Source organism: Mirounga leonina, unplaced genomic scaffold (genome assembly GCF_011800145.1).
Source record: "Mirounga leonina isolate KUSES-001 unplaced genomic scaffold, KU_Mleo_1.0 Mir_93, whole genome shotgun sequence".
NCBI classification, from domain to species: domain Eukaryota; kingdom Metazoa; phylum Chordata; class Mammalia; order Carnivora; family Phocidae; genus Mirounga; species Mirounga leonina.
The window spans coordinates 52,001,498-52,022,410 of NW_023270854.1; the positions used below are offsets into that span (position 1 = coordinate 52,001,498).

General features: G+C 42.4%; 1 protein-coding gene across 2 annotated transcripts in view; it reads right to left on the reverse strand.

Annotated features, from left to right (window-relative positions):
• The window catches only part of LPIN2 (lipin 2), an 86,904-nt gene extending 71,837 nt beyond the window's left edge, over positions 1 to 15,067 (reverse strand). Inside the window, exon 1 of one of the 2 annotated variants that reach the window (XM_034995887.1) lies at positions 14,898 to 15,067. The gene's annotated coding sequence lies outside the window, so the exon portion shown is untranslated. Of the gene's footprint in view, positions 1 to 14,317; positions 14,801 to 14,897 lie in introns of those variants that run through there. The other variant, XM_034995886.1, reaches the window with a different exon arrangement.
• Positions 15,068 to 20,913: the final 5,846 nt, after the last annotated feature.

The window sequence follows — 20,913 nt, forward strand, 5'->3', positions numbered from 1 at the left end:
TTGTTTCTCCCTCTGCCTGCCGCTCCCCCTGCTTGTGCTCTGACAAATAAATAAATAAAATCTTAAAAAAAAAGAATAAATAAAATTCCAGACTGCATAACTATTATAAAGGAAATTAAAGAGAGTGATGCTGCCAGAAAGTAAGGGAGGAAGGACAGGAAGGGCTACTTTAGGTAAAAGGATTGAGGAGCCAAAACAGAACAAAAAAACGTATGACAGAACTTTTAAAATCAAACAAACTTAACCCAGGAGGCTCACATCTGAAAAAGAAAGCGTGCAACTAACACAGAAGACACAGCATCAGAACCTGGCTGATCATGTTCACATAACTATGTCACGACAGAATTTACTTTCTCACAAGACAGTGCTGTAATCATGCTGCCAACCTTCAAATTACTTCAGAAACAAAACAAGGGTACCAAATGAGGTGACTCAGATACTAAGTTATTAAACATTCAGGAAACCAGCAGAAATTTAACAGTCACAGGAATCTGAACAAAAATCGCCAATTGTAATAAAAAAATTATTTCCTGAGAGTTGCTTTCTGATCTTCAGTGAAGACAGATGTGATTAAGAGTCTTTAAAAATATTACGATAACTAGACATTCTGTTACACACAAAGGATGTCGGGGCACCTGGGTGGCTCAGTCGTTAAGCGTCTGCCTTCGGCTCAGGTCATGGTCTCAGGGTCCTGGGACTGAGCCCTGCATCGAGCTCCCTGCTCGGCGAGAAGCCTGTTTCTCCCTCTCCCACTCCCCCTGCTTGTGTTCCTGCTCTCGCTCTCTCTCTCTCTGTCAAGTAGATAAATAAAAATCTTAAAAAAAAAATAAAAAAAAAAACACCAAAACACAAAAAACACAAAGGATGTCATACACTTGATCTTCATTCCCTCTTAAAGCCCACTGTTCAGAGTTGAACTGTGTCCCCAGAACTAATTTGGAGTTTCAATTCTCAGTATCTCAGAATGTGACCTTCTTCAGAAATAGGATCTTTATGGAGGTAATTAGGTTAAAATGAGGTCATCAGGGTGGGCCCTAAACCAATGTGACTGGCTTCCTTAGAAAAAGGGGAAACTTGGACCAAGACACACACACACAGAATGCCATGTGACCATGAAGGTAGTAATCAGGGTACTGTATATACAAACCAAGAAATGCCAAAAACTGCCAGCTAACCACGAGAAGTTAGGAGAGAGGCATGAACAGATTCTCCCTACAGCCTTCAGAAGGAACTAACCGTGCTGACACCTTGATTTCAGACTTCCAGCCTCCAGAACTGTGAGACAATAAATTTTTCTGCTGTTTAAACCATCCAGTGTGTGGTACTTTGTTATACACTAACATAATAGTAAAGAAATATAAAAGGGGTAACTCACAAGTACAAAGAGAATGTTTGGAGGAAATAACAGGAAATGAAAGAGGTTGTCAAGTTTTTGAAAGGCAAAAAATGGATGGAGGAAAAAAAACGGACGATCAGAAAGTAAGGAAGTGCTCAAAACAAGAGCCCACACTGGTGGAGGTATGTCAAAAAAGCATTACAACTATAAGTCAATTTCCCAGAGTCAAAAACATGATTTTCCAAATTGAAAATTCCTACCAAGTACCCAGCACCAACGTGGACAGGTATCTGCACTGTAGTGGGTTCCACCAAAGGCAGTCACAATAAAAAGATGCCAATAGACAACGTTAAAGTCTCTGCAGTTTCTTTAAGGGCAAAGGATTCAGAAATCACCATGTGGGCATGGCTATACAAAGCAGGATGCACATCATACTCTGAATCAGAGATACAGCACCCTCATGTCAGCTACCCCTCAAACTTTTCATGAGGATACACAGCCGCAGATGATTCTGCTTGTGGGGATGAAGCCTCACCAGATCTGAGAAGCACCCATATACTGAAGGTTTTTATGCCCTTCTGACCTACACAGACTGGTAATATACCTGCCTGCTAGCCAGGCATCAGTGTACAAAGCAAGGCCAGGACCGTGGGTCCCACCGTGAAGCCACGTGAGGAGGGCACTTCTCAGGTGTTCCAGTCACTCCCTCACAGTGAATGGTACAGGGACAAAGGCTGCAAATCACAAATGAAGGCACTTCATCAAAATATGAGAAAGAGGAGAGACTTTAAAAAGAGAAAGAATTGCTAAAAAAAAAAAAAAAAAAAACCCCAAAAAAACAAAACAAAACAAAAACAAAAAGAACAAAACTGGAAGAGAAAGAGAAAGGACAGAAAGAGTGGGAAGGAGAGAGAAACAGAAAATAAAAAGCTTGGTATTTCTCAACAGTAAACAAATCAAACTTCTAAAGGAAAACTATTTCCATTCTAGCATTCCCATAGCCAGCCTCCCAATTAAGTATGAGGCTAGAATAAATTTCCAGATAGGTAAGGTCTCAGAACTGACCTACTGTGAAGCCTTTCTCAAAAAGCTACAGGGGACCAACAACAAGACAGAAAAAAGAGAAATTAAGGAGTCGATCCCATTTACAGTTGCATCCCAAACCATACGATACCTAGGAATAAATCTAACCAAAGAGGCAAAGGATCTGTACTCAGAAAACTATAAAATACTCATGAAAGAAATTGAGGAAGACACAAAGAAATGGAAAAACGTCCATGCTCATGGACTGGAAGAACAAATACTGTGAAGATGTCAATGCTACCTAGAGCAATCTACACATTCAATGTAATCCCCATCAAAATACCATCCACTTTTTTTTCAAAGAAATGGAACAAATAATCCTAAAATTTGTATGGAACCAGAAAAGACCCCGAATAGCCAGAGGAATGTTGAAAAAGAAAAGCAAAGCTGGCAACATCACAATTCCGGACTTCCAGCTCTATTACAAAGCTGTCATCATCAAGACAGTATGGTACTGGCACAAAAACAGACACAGAGATCAATGAACAGAATAGAGAGCCCAGAAATGGATCCTCAACTCTATGGTCAACTAATCTTCGACAAAGCAGGAATGAATGCCCAATGGAAAAAAGACAGTCTCTTCAACAAATGGTGTTGGGAAAATTGGACAGCCACATGCAGAAGAATGAAACTGGACCATTTCCTTACACCACACGCAAAAATAGACTCCAAATGGTTGAAAGACCTAAATGTGAGACAGGAGTCCATCAAAATCCTACAGGAAAACACAGGCAGCAACCTCTTCAACCTCAGCCGCAGCAACTTCTTCCTTAGAAACATCACCAAAGGCAAGGGAAGCAAGGGCAAAAATGAACTATTGGAACTTCATCAAGAGAAAAAGCTTCTGCACAGCAAAAGAAACAGTCAACAAAACCAAAAGACAACCGACAGAATGGGAGAAGATATTTGCAAATGACATATCAGATAAAGGGCTAGTATCCAAAATCTATAAAGAATTTATCAAACTCAACACCCAAAGAACAAATGATCCAATCAAGAAATGGGCAGAAGACATGAACAGACATTTTCCAAAGAACACAGCCAACAGACACATGAAAAAGTGCTCAACATCGCTCGGCATCAGGGAAATCCAAATCAAAACCTCAATGAGATATCACCTCACACCAGTCAGAATGGCTAAAATTAACAAATCAGGAAACGACAGATGTTGGCGGGGATGCGGAGAAAGGGGAACCCTCCTACACTGTTGGTGGGAATGCAAGCTGGTGCAGCCACTCTGGAATACAGTATGGAGGTTCTTCAAGATGTTGAAAATAGAGCTACCATACCATCCAGCAATTGCACTACTGGGTATTTGCCCCAAAGATACAAATGTAGGGATCCGAAGGGGTATGTGCACCCCGATGTTTATAGCAGCAATGTCCACAATAGCCAAACTGTGGAAAGAGCCAAGATGTCCATCGACAGATGAATGGATAAAGAAGATGTGGTGTATATATACAATGGAATATTATGCAGCCATCAAAAGGAATGAGATCTTGCCATTTGCAACGACGTGGATGGAACTGGAGGGTGTTATGCTGAGCGAAATAAGTCAATCAGAGAAAGACATGTATCATATGACCTCACTGATATGAGGAATTCTTAATCTCAGGAAACAAACTGAGGGTTGCTGGAGTGGTGGGGGTGGGAGGGATAGGGTGGCGGGGTGATAGACATCGGGGAGCTATGGTGAGCACTGTGAATTGTGCAAGACTGTTGAATCACAGATCTGTACCTCTGAAACAAATAATACATGTTAAAAAAAAAAAAAACAAAATGCAGCAGCAGAAGATAGCAGGAGAGGAAGAATGAAGGGGGGGGGAATCGGAGGGGGAGACAAACCATGAGAGACGATGGACTCTGAAAAACAAACTGAGGGTTCTAGAGGGGAGGGGGTGGAAGGATGGGTTAGCTTGGTGATGGGTATTAAAGAGGGCACGTTCTGCATGGAACACTGGGTGTTATACACAAACAATGAATCATGGAACACTACATCAAAAACTAATGATGTAATGTATGGTGATTAACATTAACAATAAAAAAAAAGCTACAGGGAGATGTGCCCACCAAAATGAGGAAGCAGGATGACAGAGGACTATCTAGGAAAGAAGGCCTGACAGAGGTGAGAAATTAATAGGATGCAGGTGAGGTGTTCACTGCTCAGAGTCCTGTAATTCTGTCAGAAACTGGGGGGCCTGAATTTGTGATTAATCCCAACAAAACAATTAACTCCAGTGAAAACAAAAATTTGGTGAAGAAATAAAATCACTGCATATGCTTAGTTTTAAACAGTACTCGGCCATGAAAACATAAATACTGAATACTGAGAAATTTAAAAATGATACCATTACATGCAAAGGATAGAAGGAAAAGTGTGTGAGGGTTATGTAAGAGATGAATCTTCATCTAGCACAGTAGGAAATCCACAGAGAATGTCTAAAACTGAAAAACCAAGCCACAGTAGCGTAGGCATATACGCACAGAATTAAAGCTCACAAGAAACAGGTAAAAAGAGTTGAAAGAAACTGCTTCTAGGAAGCAGTAATCGGCAGTGAGAAAGAGACTGGTATTCTTCACTATATATCTCAAAGTACTATCTGAATTTTTAGACATAAAGTATACTTAAAAATGTAAAAAATGAAAAAAAGTAAAAGATGAATAGGACTATCATGTGATGCAGCCTTATGATAAAGAATCATATCTACAAGGAATAAAAACTACTAGAGAAAAGAAAAAACAAACACCAAGCAAATATGAGCACTGTGGGTTTTTATTTTGTTTTGCTTTTAATTAGGAAAAGCTCTCTTCCAGCTCTCGGCATTAGCACTGAGCTTTAGGTATGTCTCATTAAAACAAAACAAATGAACCAGAAGATTTAAATATATAAAATTCTTATTAGTCATCTAGTTCATTCACTTTGAAAAGGGAAATGTCCTAAACCAAAAGCCCTTTTCTATGTCAAAATACTAGCAAAAGATTTAGCCAACACTGAAAAAGATGACACTCAAAAGATTAAAAAAAAATTATCCACCATTAACCATACAGGCTTATTAATATTTTTCAAATAGTAGAAAATAAAATTTCATGTAGGTTTATAATCTAAGGAAATTTTATGATAATCAGTTATTAAAGTTTATAGAAAAATGTTAAGAGACTTTATGAATTAGTCAGCAACAGTTTTTTTTAGTTAAGCATTCGCCAACACTGTATACAATAGGTACAGAGGACAGCTGTGCTTTCTAGACACAAAGAAAAGGCTCCACTTAGAGGCCTAGACAACAAAATTCCCAGAGCAAGAGATGAAATGATGGCAAAAATCACAAGGCTTAAATTTACCAACATATGTAGTACATAAAGCTTATATACAAAATTGCTAACATAAAAATAAATTTTCTATGTTAACACTATAGAGATAAAAGTTCTAGGTCAAGGAAGTTTTAAGCAAGCACAAACATCTTTCAACTAAACATCATATGCTCATTCTAAAAACATAAGCACAGAAGCTCACTCCAAGATACTTCCTTTGACTCACTTTCAATCACTCATGCAGTACTCCCTTCACAATCCCTCCCTACCTGGTTTTAGAAAAGTTTGCTTGATACAGAAGTAGACTTACTTAATTCTCCTACAAGCCTATAAGGTACATCAAGGCAAGAGAGATGTGCTATTCGCCATTTTTCTTTTTGCCCCATGCCTCTCAACACTGGCGCATCTTGTCTGGTTAGAAATCCTACCCTGGGGCGCCTGGGTGGCTCAGTCGTTAAGCACCTGCCTTCGGCTCAGGTCATGATCCCAGGGTCCTGGGATCGAGCCCCGCATCGGGCTCCCTGCTCAGCGGGAAGCCTGCTTCTCCCTCTCCCACTCCCCCTGCTTTTGTTCCCTCCCTCACTGTGTCTCTCTCTGTCAAATAAATAAATAAAATCTTTATTAAAAAAAAAGGGGGGGGGCGCCTGGGTGGCTCAGTTGGTTAAGCGACTGCCTTCGGCTCAGGTCATGATCCTGGAGTCCCCGGATCGAGTCCCGCATCGGGCTACCTGCTCAGCAGGGAGTCTGCTTCTCCCTCTCCCGCTCCCCCCTCTTGTGCTCTAATAAATAAAATCTTTAAAAAAAAAAAAAAAGAAGGGGTGCCTGGGTGGCTCAGTCGGTTAAGCCACTGCCTTCGGCTCAGGTCATGATCCTGGAGTCCCGGGATCGAGTCCCGCATGGGGCTCCCTGCTCAGCGGGGGGTCTGCTTCTCCCTCTGACCCTCCTCCCTCTCGTGCTGTCTCTCATTCTCTCTCGCAAATAAATAAATAAAATCTTTAAAAAAAAAAAAAAAAGAAAGAAAGAAATCCTACCCTGCCACTCTGCCTCTGGACCTCTAGGTGGCTTGTGGCTCTGGTTTAATACACAACTTCATCCAATCCTCAGAATCAAACTATCAGTAGGTATTGTTATCTCCACATTACAGAGGAGACAACTGAGTAACTATATGCCAAACACGTAATCATGAATTTGGGAATTCCTAAAGATCTATGAATGTATTTCTGTTTAATGAGAAGTTATTCTGTATTGAAGAGTTCATAAATACCAAATCACATATTTATTCAATTACAGTAAGACACCATTAAAATTCCATCAGAGAGAATTCTATCTGCAGATGTAGTTACCAAGTGAGTCAAATGATACAGTGAAGTAAGAGCCAATTAGTAAAAAAACAAATCTGTTCAAAAACACAAACTCAGATACTCAACAAATTAGAGGTTTCAGCAGGCTACCCACAATGTGATGGGACAAGGGCTCCTACATGGAGTAAGAGGCTACAAGTTCTGTCCAACTCTGAAATGTTGTAACTCAGGGCTCCTACGTACAATCCAGTCCCACATAACCCAGGGGTTATGGAGTATACTTCTCATATAAGGAATAATCAAAATTACAAGGGAAAATCCTTCAAGAAGACATCATGTTGGATACTGACATACTATGTCTCAAAAAGTCCAACTGAGCCCATTTCTTCCTCCCAACACTAAAAAGAACTGCCTTCCTCTCAAGCTGAGTCCGAGACCAAAATTTGGCTAGAGTTTAGGGGCCATGTTTTAAACACCGGAACCGAACTCAGCCCAGGGATATGCTCATATTACAGAAGGCAGGCTGAGGAGCACCAGCTTCATATCGTACAACTCACTCTGGAGCGAGCCCCAGGTAGGTGTGGTGGAACCAGGTCACTTCCACAGTTTTCTTGGCTGGTCTCTGTCAACCTGGTTGGTTTTGCATACATAAATGATTTAGAGAAACCCAAGGCTCCTAGACAGCAGGTACTACCCTTCTATTAGCAGTTTATAGATGCTGACCTTAAGAGTAAGTTCTCCAGTTCTACCTAATAAAGTAAAAACAAAACCCCCAAATTGGTTTAGGCACGTCAATCAGATTCACGAGAATTCTTATAGTCCTTGCGCAGTACGGTGACATGGGAGCAGGGGCAGTGGAATGACGTCAATGTCAACACACAGTTGCATGCCTTTGGCAATCTCTTTCAGCTTCATTGTCTTCACCTAAAAAATGCAGCTACTGTCTTTACTGTGCAGAATTGTTGTGCCTTTTAATAATTTATGTAAAGCAAAATGCCTCACCCAAAGGTGTTCAATCGTGTAACTGTAATAACCATAATCTTTTACAAACATTAAACACCTAGAAACAGTGTTCCTAAAAAAATAGGCATCAGCACCATTTTACAGACTGGGTCTCAGTGGACAGTGTATATTAAAGACAGCAAAATTCCAAATGTTTACTTTCCAAATACTGCTACTTAGGCAAGATATTTTGAATTCATTGAACCAGTCAGAAAACCCTACAACAAGAGATTACTCCTTTCTTACAAAACATATGCTTAATACATATTTTAAATTATAAAATAGCGGGCACCTGGGTGGCTCAGTCGTTAAGCGTCTGCCTTCGGCTCAGGTCGTGATCCCAGGGTCCAGGGATCGAGCCCCACATCGGGCTCCCTGCTCAGCGGAAAGCCTGCTTCTCCCTCTCCCACTCCCCCTGCTTGTGTTCCCTCTCTCCTCTTCCCTCTGTCAAATAAATAAATAAAATCTTAATAAATAAATAAATAAATTATAAAATAGCTTCCAGGGCACCTGGGTCGCACAGTCGATTAAGCATCCGACTCTTGGTTTTGGCTCAGGTCACAATCTCAGGGTCCTGATGAGATCCAGCCAGAGAGTCGGGCTTCGAGCTCAGCATGTAGTCTGCTTGAGAGATTCTCTCTCTCCCTCTTCCTTCTCCTCTCCCTCCACACCGCTCATTCTATCTATCTATCAATAAATAAATAAATAAAATCTTTAAAAAAAGATAAAATAGACAGCTTTCTATTTAGAAAGTATTGAGATACTTCTCTAAATAAATCCTGTTCTTGTATAGTTCGTATGTAAAGATGCTATGTCTATAATTATAATGTCAAATAGATAAGTATTACTCATCCAAAAAATGTTGAGATTAAAGTAATTTAAAAAGATGTAAAACGTGGGCACTTTGCAATATTTTACAAAGAAAAAAATAATTACACTTAACATCCTGAAGGAAACAAAAAGTATATTCCCTATGGTTCTTCAGTAACCCCAAACACTATCTGACTTACGTTGGTCCAGAAAAAAGGCACATCACTTTACAAAGATCATAAACTTAGAGACAACTGTTGGGGAAAATATCATAGCACAATTCAAAGAGCTCCAATTCAGAGTTCATAATTCATACCAACTATCTGATGATTTTGCTGAGATTCTTTTATATTTATCTTTTGTTTTATGTTTTTTAAGTAGGCTCCATGCCCACAATGAAGCCAATGTGGGGCTTGAACTCACAACCCTAAAATCTAGACCTGTGCTAAAATCAACCAACTGAGCCACCCAAGTGCTTCAAAAGGCTAAATTTAATAGCTTATGCCCAAATACCTGATAAAACCTATCCACATTCTGGACACCTCTCTTTAGAATCAGTAAACACCAAGTCTCTAGTACAGCTGGACACATCTATCTTGCCAGGAGCAATACAGGTCACATCATAATGCACTGAATAGATCAGAACCATCATGGAATTGTACAATTCCACTGTTTATTCAGAAGCACAAAAAAGGCTTTTAGGTAGATTTCAATTCCAGATTAACCAATGAATTTTTTGTTTATGATTCTTTCTATAAAAAAGAAAACATCTTACTAAAGATCTAAAAACAGATGTTTTAAACAAAAAAAGATGTTTAAATCAATTATCCCTTACACTGTATTTCAGAAATAGGTAAAAGCAGAAATTCAGTCACTAAAGTTACTTGGTACCATATGCCTATCTTTTTTTCCTCTGAGTAAAATCAATGAAGGATGCTTTCCTCATGCTCAGCTTCTCCTCTTCATCTAATAATTAGTTATGAGCATCAAAATCAAATAATTTTTAAACCTAGATACTGGTACCCCTTCTCTTTGAAATACTATGTCTTTAATGTTTCTTAAACTTTTCAAATCCACGTCCCCTATAATGTTAACTTATAATTTCAACTAAATTCACGAGTGACCCCAAAAGTTAAAAATCAAAACAAGGGGAGACAGCACACCAGACCTTCAAAAAATTTCCACTACATTGTGAGTAACAGGTCTGTATAGCCACTCCAGGTCACTCTATTTGAGCTTTCTGCATGTCAACCTATGAAGGTCTGTCCCTTTGTCTCTTTCTCCCTCATAGTTACTTTTAAAATCTGTTGCGATCCTATCCTTAGGTGTTCGTGTTTAAAGGTTCCTTCCTCCTCTCCTCAAATCCTACTTTCTCTACCAGTCTGACAAACCTTTCAGGCAAGCTTTTTATCATTTCCATTCAACAATTCATCTCTCCCCTCCTCCTCTCCTTAGTTCCACGTTTACAGCAAGGAGGCAAACTAGCACTAGCCTGCAGGCCACAAAAGAGTGTCTGAAAATTAAAGAGACAACAATTATTTACTCTAATGCAGATTAACAGCTAGAGAAAAGCCACAGGTGATTTAAGAGCAAACACAAAGTAACACAAGATCAACACCTCCTACAGCTGAAATTCATCAAGGAAAGTGAGTAGTGTAGAAAATAAAATGTTTGGGGCAGGTGGAGATGGTAGGGAGAAAACTGAAATGAAAGAACTGAGATGGGAAAAATATATTTGCTAAAAGAGGTGAGAATGGATCACTGGAGATTCCTGAACAAGAAAGATAAAAAAGATGCCAGGAGTTGAAAACAACTTAGAATTTATAAATCAGTTTGAATTTTATTTATACTTTGCCCGATTGAAAAACTAATTTGAGGCAGTTCAGACAAATACACATATTACTAAACAATAAAATTAAGAGAACTGGCACAAAAAGTAAATAAGAATATGAAATGAAATAAAGGCAAGAAACTAAGTTACTATTCATAAAATTAGCTACAGTAACTACAGAGGTAAAGACTTTCTATTCAAATGTGACAAGTTGGATAAAGGCAATCCTCCAGCTACCTGAACATCACAAGGTGGGCTTTTCTATGAGCCAATGTTTCTCCTCCAAAGAAGTAGAAAAGCCTAATTTGGATGGTTCATGTTGAAAATATAGGACACTAAAGATAAATATAAACACCACATAATAAAGTTCTAAATTCAAAGATTATAAAAATAGCTACATAGATTCTAAGTGGATTTTTAAAAGATCTCTTTCTATGAATCCTCCATTTTTCTAACACATTTATGTAGTCTCTCAACTTATATATTTGACCTAAAACAAACAATTTTAAAAGACCCTTCTTCTAACACGTAAACCACCTCGACTTTCAGCTATACCCTCTTTGTATAGAGATAAAATGAAGGTAGCAAAAGGAGCGGATGCTGTAACCATTGTGTTACGCTTTACAAGTTCAATGATTTCTGGCTCCTTTCTTCCTCATTTTCTTAGTAATAATTTTAACACCAATCTAAATTGACAAAAATAGGATGACAGAAATTTAGTATTCAGGGGCTTTAGAGGAAAAAGAATCTAAATTGTAGTCAGTGAATCTAATTTAAAAAACTATGTATCTTATCATCCTTCTAATCCTCAAAGTCACATTCAGGGCTGTATCTTGCATTGCCACACAGCTTATCTCCTAACAGATTCTTTTTTTCTTCTCCTTCCTTCTTGATAGACTGAAAACTTAGAACAGAATCACCCAGTCACAGAATTTCAAAACGGAGGTAGACCATCTGGGCCAAGCTTCCAGTGATCAGTGAGGAGCAAGGTGGCCACAACTGAGGAGCACAGAGCTGGAATGGCTCCACCACACACAGGTTGCCACCGACTCTCAGAGATGCCTGGCTGCTTCACCCGGACCTCAGGGATGAGTGTCGTTCTCTCACACATTTGTCTTCATTTTTTTTTTTTTTAAGATTTTATTTATCTGAGAAAGAGACAGAGAGAGAAGACGAGAGGGACAGAGAGAGAGAACGAGCGGGGGGGGGGGGGGAGAGACAGAGGGAAAGGGAGAAGCAAACTCCCCTCTGAGCAGGGAGCCCCACACAAGGCTCCATCCAGGACCCAGGATCATGACCTGAGCTGAAAGCAGACGCTTAACCAACTGAGCCACCCAGGCACCCCACACATTTGTCTTCAAGAGTAAAGGAGGGCGGGGCGCCTGGGTGGCTCAGTCGTTGAGCGTCTGCCTTCGGCTCAGGTCATGATCCCGGGGTCCTGGGATCGAGCCCCGCATCGGGCTCCCTGCTCCGCGGGAAGCCTGCTTCTCCCTCTCCCACTCCCCCTGCTTGTGTTCCCTCTCTTGCTGTCTCTCTCTGTCAAATAAATAAATAAAATCTTTAAAAAAAAAAAAAAGAGTAAAGGAGGGCACACATGTAAAGTGTTTAGTGTTAGTAACACTGTGTTACTAAAAAGAATAAAGAATCAAATTGACATCAGGGGAGGTGGATTCCAAAAAGTGCAGTTAACTGCTAGCAAAGCCACCAAGAAATCTTATTTGAACACCTTCTAATATAGCCATAAAGCTTACTACTCCAGCCTATAATAATTATCTTCAAAGTTTTAATAAGACAATCTATATAGGATTCTGTCAACTGGAGGCTCTCCCTACTAACTTGTGAGTTATTTCATCATGAAGCAGGCAAATGACAGTTCAGAAGACTCTGGGGCTCAGCCAGAAGTATAACGTCTTACTTATAAACGAAGGGAATAAAACAGATAAAAATGGGCTTTCAAAAGAAATGTCCCAAACCACTGTCTAGCCATTGACTGGTAAGTTAATAAGCACACACACACACACACAGTGACAGCTATTAGGGTCAGAGCAAAAGGAAAGGATTTAAATTAAAGGCAGGTGGACTTAAGTCAGACTTAAGAGAAAAACCTCCTGACTTGCATTACTAAGCACGTAAGGGAGGCAGCTGAATCTATCTCCCAACAAGACAAAGCTTCCAGCTAAGTGTTACTGTGCTGCTTTATATGAGGAAATAATGTATACAAAAAAAGCATACCCAGAGGAAATAGCTGTCGACACAGAGAACCAAGCTATATTTAAACTAAATATTAATATTTAAACTAAACATTGCAAAATATAATACTCATGAGCTTAATTTAACCTTTTACCACCTCTAATGGGTGGCACCATCAGGATTATTCAACCAAAGCTCACAATTCAGGAAAGTTGAGTGAACTCATTCAGAAAGTACCACCAGCTCTCAGGTCACTGGTAAGGACACACACACACTGACTGCTGCTTCCTACCTTTATTCAACAGGACTCCATAGAGGTTTTTCTAAAAGCTGGCTCTGCATTTGGTACCAGGCAGCTACCAAAGTCTGGCCTGCAAGGACCTTCAGTCTAGTGCAGGCGACAGTCCCCCAGATAAACCAAAAATTACAATACAGGGTGATGAGTATCTTCATTGCTACATTCTTGGGAGCAATGAAGGACACAGTGCCCAGCTGACTCTATTAATTGTTTCTTAACAGTAGCTTTACTATAGTGTTAAATGGTTTTCAAATGCTCCCATTTCCAGTTCCTCTTAAACATAAAGCTTCTCTGTTGGTTCTCAACTGTGCTATCACATATTAAAACAGAACCTATCGTTTCATTTCTAGCATTCTACGGCCATCTCTATCAACATTTACTTATACTTCAGTCCGACAGATCACAATTAACTGTACATTTAATTGGAAGGAAGCAGCCACCCACACTGGCCAGTGCTCTTTCATGGGTGGCCTTGGGCTTGCTTTTTACACTCTGGACGGGTATGGCCCCGAGGCTGACTGCCCTTCAGGCAAAGTGAGGATGTTGCACTAGGGGACGGGCAGAATCCTCGCCTTGCACCTTGTGGGCTCTGACGCTCCCCACCTCAGCAGAGCCTGCCACCCTTTTCCCTCTTAAACCACTAAGATCAGTATCAGACCATCAACATATAAACCATATGGGCCACTAAATAATTTGTAAATGTTTCAAATGTACTTCAAAGCATTATGAACCAGCCAGGCCAGGTTTTAACAAACAGTAACACTTACGGACAATCTCTACTGGGCTAACATCTTCAACAGGGCCTGGCCTGACAACAAGACAGAGACTCTTTTTCAGTTTAAAATAAACAGGTTTGGAAAAATCATCCCGAAATGTACATGTAAGATTAGCATAGAGGCTTAAGTAGTCCCTCAGAGCATTTTCAAATATTCAGACTTCCAGCACTTTCTGAAAGGAAGAGTGATCTTTCTGGTCGTTCTTCTTAAGTATGACTTAAAAATGTCATCCCAAATTCTCAATGAGAACAGTCTTAATGTGTTCGGCCGGGTTTAAAGTTCAGAGAGAAGCCCTTACTATAAAACTGTTACCCTAACACGTTCGATTCAAACTGAGATTGGCCGAGGGAAAGGGGGTTTGAGAAGGGAGAAACTACTCACACTCAGGACCGGGTCTACAACCTGGAGGCGGAGACACGGGGCGAACGAACCGCCAGGGAGAAATAACAGCAACTTCCCAGCCCGGCCTTCAAAGCGGGTCACGTGCCGCGCGCGCCCCCTCCCCCAGGGCAGGGGGCGGGATGGAGACTCGGCCTCCGGCCGCGCTTTCCTCGCGGGGCGCCGCTCGGCCAAGCGTCACCTCGGCCTCCGTTCCAGCCTCCACGCCAGAAACCCGCGAGCTGGGGGCTCTGAGGGGACCATCACCGCGGGCTGCGGCGGGGGCACCCGAATGTTTCAGTCTTCACGTCCGCCTCCTCACGCTGACCCCGCAGCCGGCAGCCCCGGCTCGCCCCCCCCCACACACCCCAGCCCACCCCGGCAGGAGCCCGTCCTGCCGTGGCGCCGTCTACGTGACGGCGGCGGCGAGGCGCAGGGGTCCCGGCCTCCGGCGGAGCAGGACCGCGCCGAGTTGGAAGACCCCAGCCGCCCGCGAGCGCAGAAACGCGACGCCCGCCGCGGAGGCCGAGCCGCGACGGCGGGCCGCGCGGAGGCGCGAGGACCCGGCCCGGCGCCCGCTTACCTGCGGCGACTCCGCTCCCGACCCGCGCCGGCGCCCGGGGGCGGCCGAGGGGACGCGGCGGCTGGACGGCGACGGTGAGGACCGGCCCGGGCTCGCCGGAGGCTGAGGGGGCGGGGTCGGCCGGGGACGCGCGCGAGACCCGGGCGCCCGCCGCCGCCGCCGCCTCGGGAGCCGCCTGGGCCACAGCCGAGCCGGGCGGCCCTCATGAATGGGACGCGGCGGCGGCCGAGCGGCGGGCGGGCGGGCGGGCCGCGCGCAGGCCCCTCCCCGGCCACGTGACGCCGCGCTCGGCCGCCGCCTCCCGGCCGCGCGACGCCCTAGCGGCCTCCCTCCCGGGCCCGCGCTCGCCGTTTGCGCCGTGGCGGCCGCCCGTCCCCTTCGCTGGGCGGCTCGGAGCACTGGCCACTCTCGTTTGGCGCAACGCTAGCGATACTTTTCTAAAAAAAGTTTCTGCTGGTCCCCATGGCAACCCTGCGGCGCGTCACGTGGAACTTAGAGCCCGACTGCCAAAAAGAATAAATATTAAAGTGCAGAAAATGTATACAGTTGAATGTTTTATAACCCACTTTTGATCCCCAGTAGGGTTTTCGCCTGTTTGGTTACTCGCCCCGCCCCTCCCCTCCCCTCTCCTCCCCAATCCTATGACATATTTAAAAACACACTTTTTAAGAGAGGGATTGCCAAAACCGTATATGACTGCACGCTAGTTTTTATCTTTTTGCAGCCTATTATAAAGAGTTATGAATGGAAGTGCACGTGTTATTTCCAAATGTCAGTTAATTTCTCAGTATGCATTCCGTGGATTATAATTTTTTTTTAAAGATTTTATTTATTTATTTGACAGAGACACAGCGAGAGAGGGAACACAAGCAGGGGGAGTGGGGGAGAGGGAGAAGCAGGCTTCCCGCCGAGCAGGGAGCCCGATGTGGGGCTCGATCCCGATGTGGGGCTCGATCCCAGCACCCTGGGATCATGACCTGAGCCGAAGGCAGACGCTTAACGACTGAGCCACCCAGGCGCCCCTCGTGGATTATAATTTATATAACTTTGAGGATCTTGGCAAATAGGCATTTAGATAAAGCTTCTGCGTGACGAGCCCAGCGGCAGCACAGTTTCTTCCCAAGATGGAGTGTGGTGTGGCTGGGCTGCGCCGGGACCCAGAAACCGGCTGCCAGTCTCAGGGCCCCTCTGTGGTTCACAAGAAGGAACACAGGCAACCACTTCCTCATCTAAGTTCCTTGGCCTCTTTCGCATTCAGCCAAGCTTTGCCCCATCTTTAACCAAGGCCCTACAGAGAGACTAGGTAGTTCCACTGGCCCAAGCACACTAAGAATTTTCCTCTTTTCTGTGCCTTTCACTTGGCTTCCAAGTGAAATAAAAATTTTAAAAGACAAGAACTGGGATTTCTCTTCCAATATTTCAAAGCATTTTACTCCTCTACGGAGAAGTGGAATTGAAGACAGAAAAAGAGCTGGATCCTCACTTTCTACCTCAATAAAATGGAAATAGTGATGCCTTTCTCACAGGATTGTTTAGCCTATAAAGTGCCTAATTTAGCTTAATGTCTGGAACCTGGAACATGCTGCTACCGTTTGCTTTCTTTCCTTTCTTCCATTTTCCCCTCATAAGACTTTTCCTGTTTCCCTCAGGCTATTTTTGCTACCTCCTGCCTTGGGAGGGAAATATTCTGCCAAGCTTCCTTCCTTCCTTTCATCATTCAGGAAGCCCTAGGCATCCCCTCCTCCCTCCCTCCAAACAACCTTAGGTTTGATACCTCACTATGAGTGATTCGCATTTCTAGTATTTCCTCATTCTCTGGTGTCTACCTAATTTACACCATGACTTAAGCAAAGTAGGGACTCATTAAATATTTGTTTCATTATATCCCTTCATTTCCTACCCCTGATGCCTAAGAAGTCAAATACCCACCTACCCCACTGGAATGTCAGAAGGAGGAATGTCTTCCTTCACCTGTCTTCTGGCCCCACCACCTTCCAGCTCCATGGGCGACCCTCACTCTTCTTGTTGTCCCCTCTTCCTCAACTCCCTTAGCTTTAGCAGACTCAGGCTTCTCCTACTACTTAAGATAAAGAAGAAGGGGGAGGAGGAAGAGAGGGAAGGGAGAAGAGAAGCCAGAGAAGACTTTCTTGATCCTTTGTTCCTTCTTAGGCTATCGACTTATATCGCAGCTTGGCTCCCCAAGGTAGCCAAACTACCTGCAAAGAGGAGCCTCTGCTTTTTCATTTCATGATCTTGCTTCCTGCTTCTGTTCCTCTTGGCTCCTGAAACTGCTCAAGCTAAAGTAGGCAACAACCTTCTGGTTGCCAAATACAGTGGATCTCTTTCAGTCTTCTCTCACAATCTCTGTAGGGTAAGACACAATTGACCATGATTTCCTTCTTGAAACTCCCTCCTCCTCCAATTAGCCAGAAACTCCTCTGAGATCCTCATGCCTGTGCTTGGTGGCTTTAGACATCTCCTCCACCAGCATGGCCCACAGTGACATCCAATTCAGGCCCAACATGTTTGCTTTTTCAAAACTGCTTCTCCTGAATCTCCTGTCTTGGCTAATTGCACCATCACCCATTTAGTCATCCTAGCCACAAAAAAACCTGGGAGGGAGTCTCATTTCCCCTCTACTCTCATTCCATGTACATCAAATCTGTTCATTTCTATTCTAAGGCTCTGCAGAATTGCCATGTGGGCCACCTTCAGGGTCCTCCATGATTATACAACCATGTGGCCTCACCCCTCTGACTGTCAGGCCCTTGCTATGTCTATTACTATCCATTGCAGACACAACTGAGCTCGTCTTCTGCCCTCCAGTTCTCCACAGTTCTAAGTAACCTCCACTCTGAATTGCAGATCTACCTGTAGCACAAGCTATTGGCAATGCATACCTAGAGGAAAAAGTCTAAGTTTTCTAGCACAGCATCAGAGTGTTCTTTTTCTCTCCACTTTTCTCTCCTGCTCCTTCCAGCTGGTATGCTTTAGCCATTCCTTTTAAAACAGGATCATTTTTGAAATACTAACTTCTATCTTTCTCCATGCATTTTCTTCCTTCTCCCTCCCACGCCCACCCCCTTTTAACAGTGTAATCAGGCATTCTGCTTGTCTCAAGGAACTTCTGGAAAGCAGAAGTGGCCTGCAAGACATTTCCTTTATATCTTTAATTCCCAACACTCTAAACTCATTGAGGAACTGATGTAAGTCAGGAGGGAGAGAACCAGTGAAAAAGGTTTTCTTTAAGGGAACCCAGAAGTGGGGAGGATTTTCCCTAGAATAAGAATCAAGTCTCCCCAGGTCGGAGTTGGAAGGGAGGTGGTTTTTATGCTCCCCCTCTGGCAGCTTCCCATGGGAGGTGATTAAACCTTAGAGAAATAACTTTGTGGTTCCCAGTTTATGTATCTCCTCTGTGAGGTCTGTCAATCTCAATAAAGAAGTGAAGTGATACAAGCTCGAATTACCAGAACTTGAGTTTATCAGGAAATAGCAGAGGAACAGCAATTTGGGAAACCTGTGCTGTAGCAAGAAAATAGTCTGTCTTCTGTAAACCAGGCATTTACAGGAAATCAGTCTCTTGGTTCTTAAGTTCTGCGGGTACATGAGCAATATTCTCCATTTCATAACCTCCATTCCATATCCTTCAATTATAGATTGAAGTCCTTTCGCAGGACTAAGACTACTTAGCAATTTCTGAGCCATCACTGTATGCTCAGTTCTTTTAGAAATTCTAACTACAGACCTATGGGGTATCTCTATCATTAACACCAATTTATTGATGAAGGAACTGAGGCACAGAGAGTTTGAGTTTCTTGCCTCAAGTCTCACAGCTAGTAAGCAGTGACCCTGGGTTTCGTCCCCAGGCATACTTGACTCCCAAACCTGTATTTTTAACCACCCATTTTCACCACTGGTTAGTTGCCTCTACTATAATATGCTCAGTGAAGTGTCTGGACTAACTCTTTCAATGAAAATAACAGCAATAAAAATACTGGGTAAAATATTAAAAATATATTCTGGCATCTATAGACCAGCAAGAAGCTGAACAGTATCACCAGGACAGAGTAAAGGCCAGAAACCAGTGGGGTAAGCAGAGCCCAAAATCAACTTTTGTCTGGAAGGTATTTGCTGAATCCAGTGAATTTGAATATTGGTTTTTGTAGCCTTGGAAGTCTTAGGGGCAGAAGTGAAAGCCTAGTGTCTGCTTTAAGAATGCAGTTTAAATAAATGTCCCAATAAAGTTGGGACTCCAAATGCAAAATTATAGAGTTAGAAAAAAATCAATTATTTTTGAGCCCACCGAGAAACCTCACTAAAGTTGATCATAGATTGAAGTATATGACAAGTTTCAACAAATTTTGAAATTTTTGCATCACACAGACCATATTTCTTACTGCAATGCAATTAAGAATCGATTCTTTAAAAAAGATAACTGGGGTGGTGCCTGGGGGTGACGAAGCCAGTTAAGCATCCAGGATTCTTGATTTCAGCTCAGGTCATGATCTCAGGGTACAGAGATCCAGCCCCAGGTCAGGCTCTGTGCTCACACTCCGGAGTCTTCTTGTCCCTATCCCTCCCTCTCTGCCCCTCCCCCTGCTCACGCACTCTCACTTTCTCTCAAATAAATAAATAAAATCTTTAAAAAAAAAAAAAAAGTAAAGATAACTAGAAATACCCATTTCTTTGAAAACACATGAGTCGAAGAAAAAATCGTTCTGAAAATCTGACAGTATTTAAATGCTACATATTAAATATTTGGTACTGTGTGTAGAAAGTTGAGAGATAAAACTAAAGAAGTAGTTAAAGGAAAATTTATAGACCTAAAAGCTTACATTAGAAGAGAAAATAGTTTGGGGTGCTTGGGTGGCTCAGTTGGTTGAGTGACTGACTCTTGATCTCAGCTCAGGTTCTAGATCTCAGGGTCCTGAGTTCAAGCTCTGCACTGGGCTCCATGCTGGACGTGGAGCCTACATTAGAAAAAGAAAAAAGAAAAAAGAGAAAATAGTTTGAAATATGAAGAGTTAAGGAGTTAGAAAAAGAATAGCAAAATAAAGTCAAATAAAACAGAAGGAAGGAAATAATAAAACAGTAAGAAAATAATAAAATTGGGGGCACCTGGGTGGCTCAGTTGGTTAAGCGACTGCCTTCGGCTCAGGTCATGATCCTGGAGTCCCTGGATCGAGTCCCGCATCGGGCTCTCTGCTCAGCAGGGAGTCTGCTTCTCCCTCTGACCCTCCCCCCTCTCATGTGCTCTCTCTCATTCTCTCTCTCTCAAATAAATAAATAAAATCTTTTAAAAAAAAAAAGAAAAGAAAAAGAAAATAATAAAATTGAAAACAAATAAACAATAGAAAGGATGAAATAAGCCAAACACTGGATTTGTGAAAGACTAAAGAATTTTACAAACCTCTAGTAAAAATGATCAGGAAAAAAGAGAAGGTACAACAAACAATGTGAGGAATAAAGAAAAAGTTATAATCACACATGATGCAGAAATTACAGATTAAAAAAAATCTGAGAACACTTTTACGTGAATTAAATTTGAAAATTTAGATGAAGTGGAAAAATTTCAAGAAATAGAAAACAAGACGAGACTCATAACCATTCAAGAACTTGAATCTAGGGGCGCCTGGGTGGCTCAGTCATTAAGTGTTTGCCTTCGGCTCAGGTCATGATCCCAGGGTCCTGGGATCGAGCCCCGCATCGGGCTCCCTGCTCAGCGGAGGCCTGCTTCTCCCTCTCCCACTCCCCCTGCTTGTGTTCCCTCTCTCACTGTGTCTCTCTCTGTCAAATAAATAAATAAAATCTTAAAAAAAAAAAAAAGAACTTGAATCTATTGTTAAATATTTTCTGCAGAAAAAAATCTAGGCTGAAACAATTTTACCTGTGACTTCTACCAAACATTCAAGGAATAAATAATACTAATCTCACCAAGCTATTCTAGAATATAGAAAAAGAGAGATTATTCCTCAACTCATTTTATGAGGCTGGCATAACCTTATACCAAAATCTG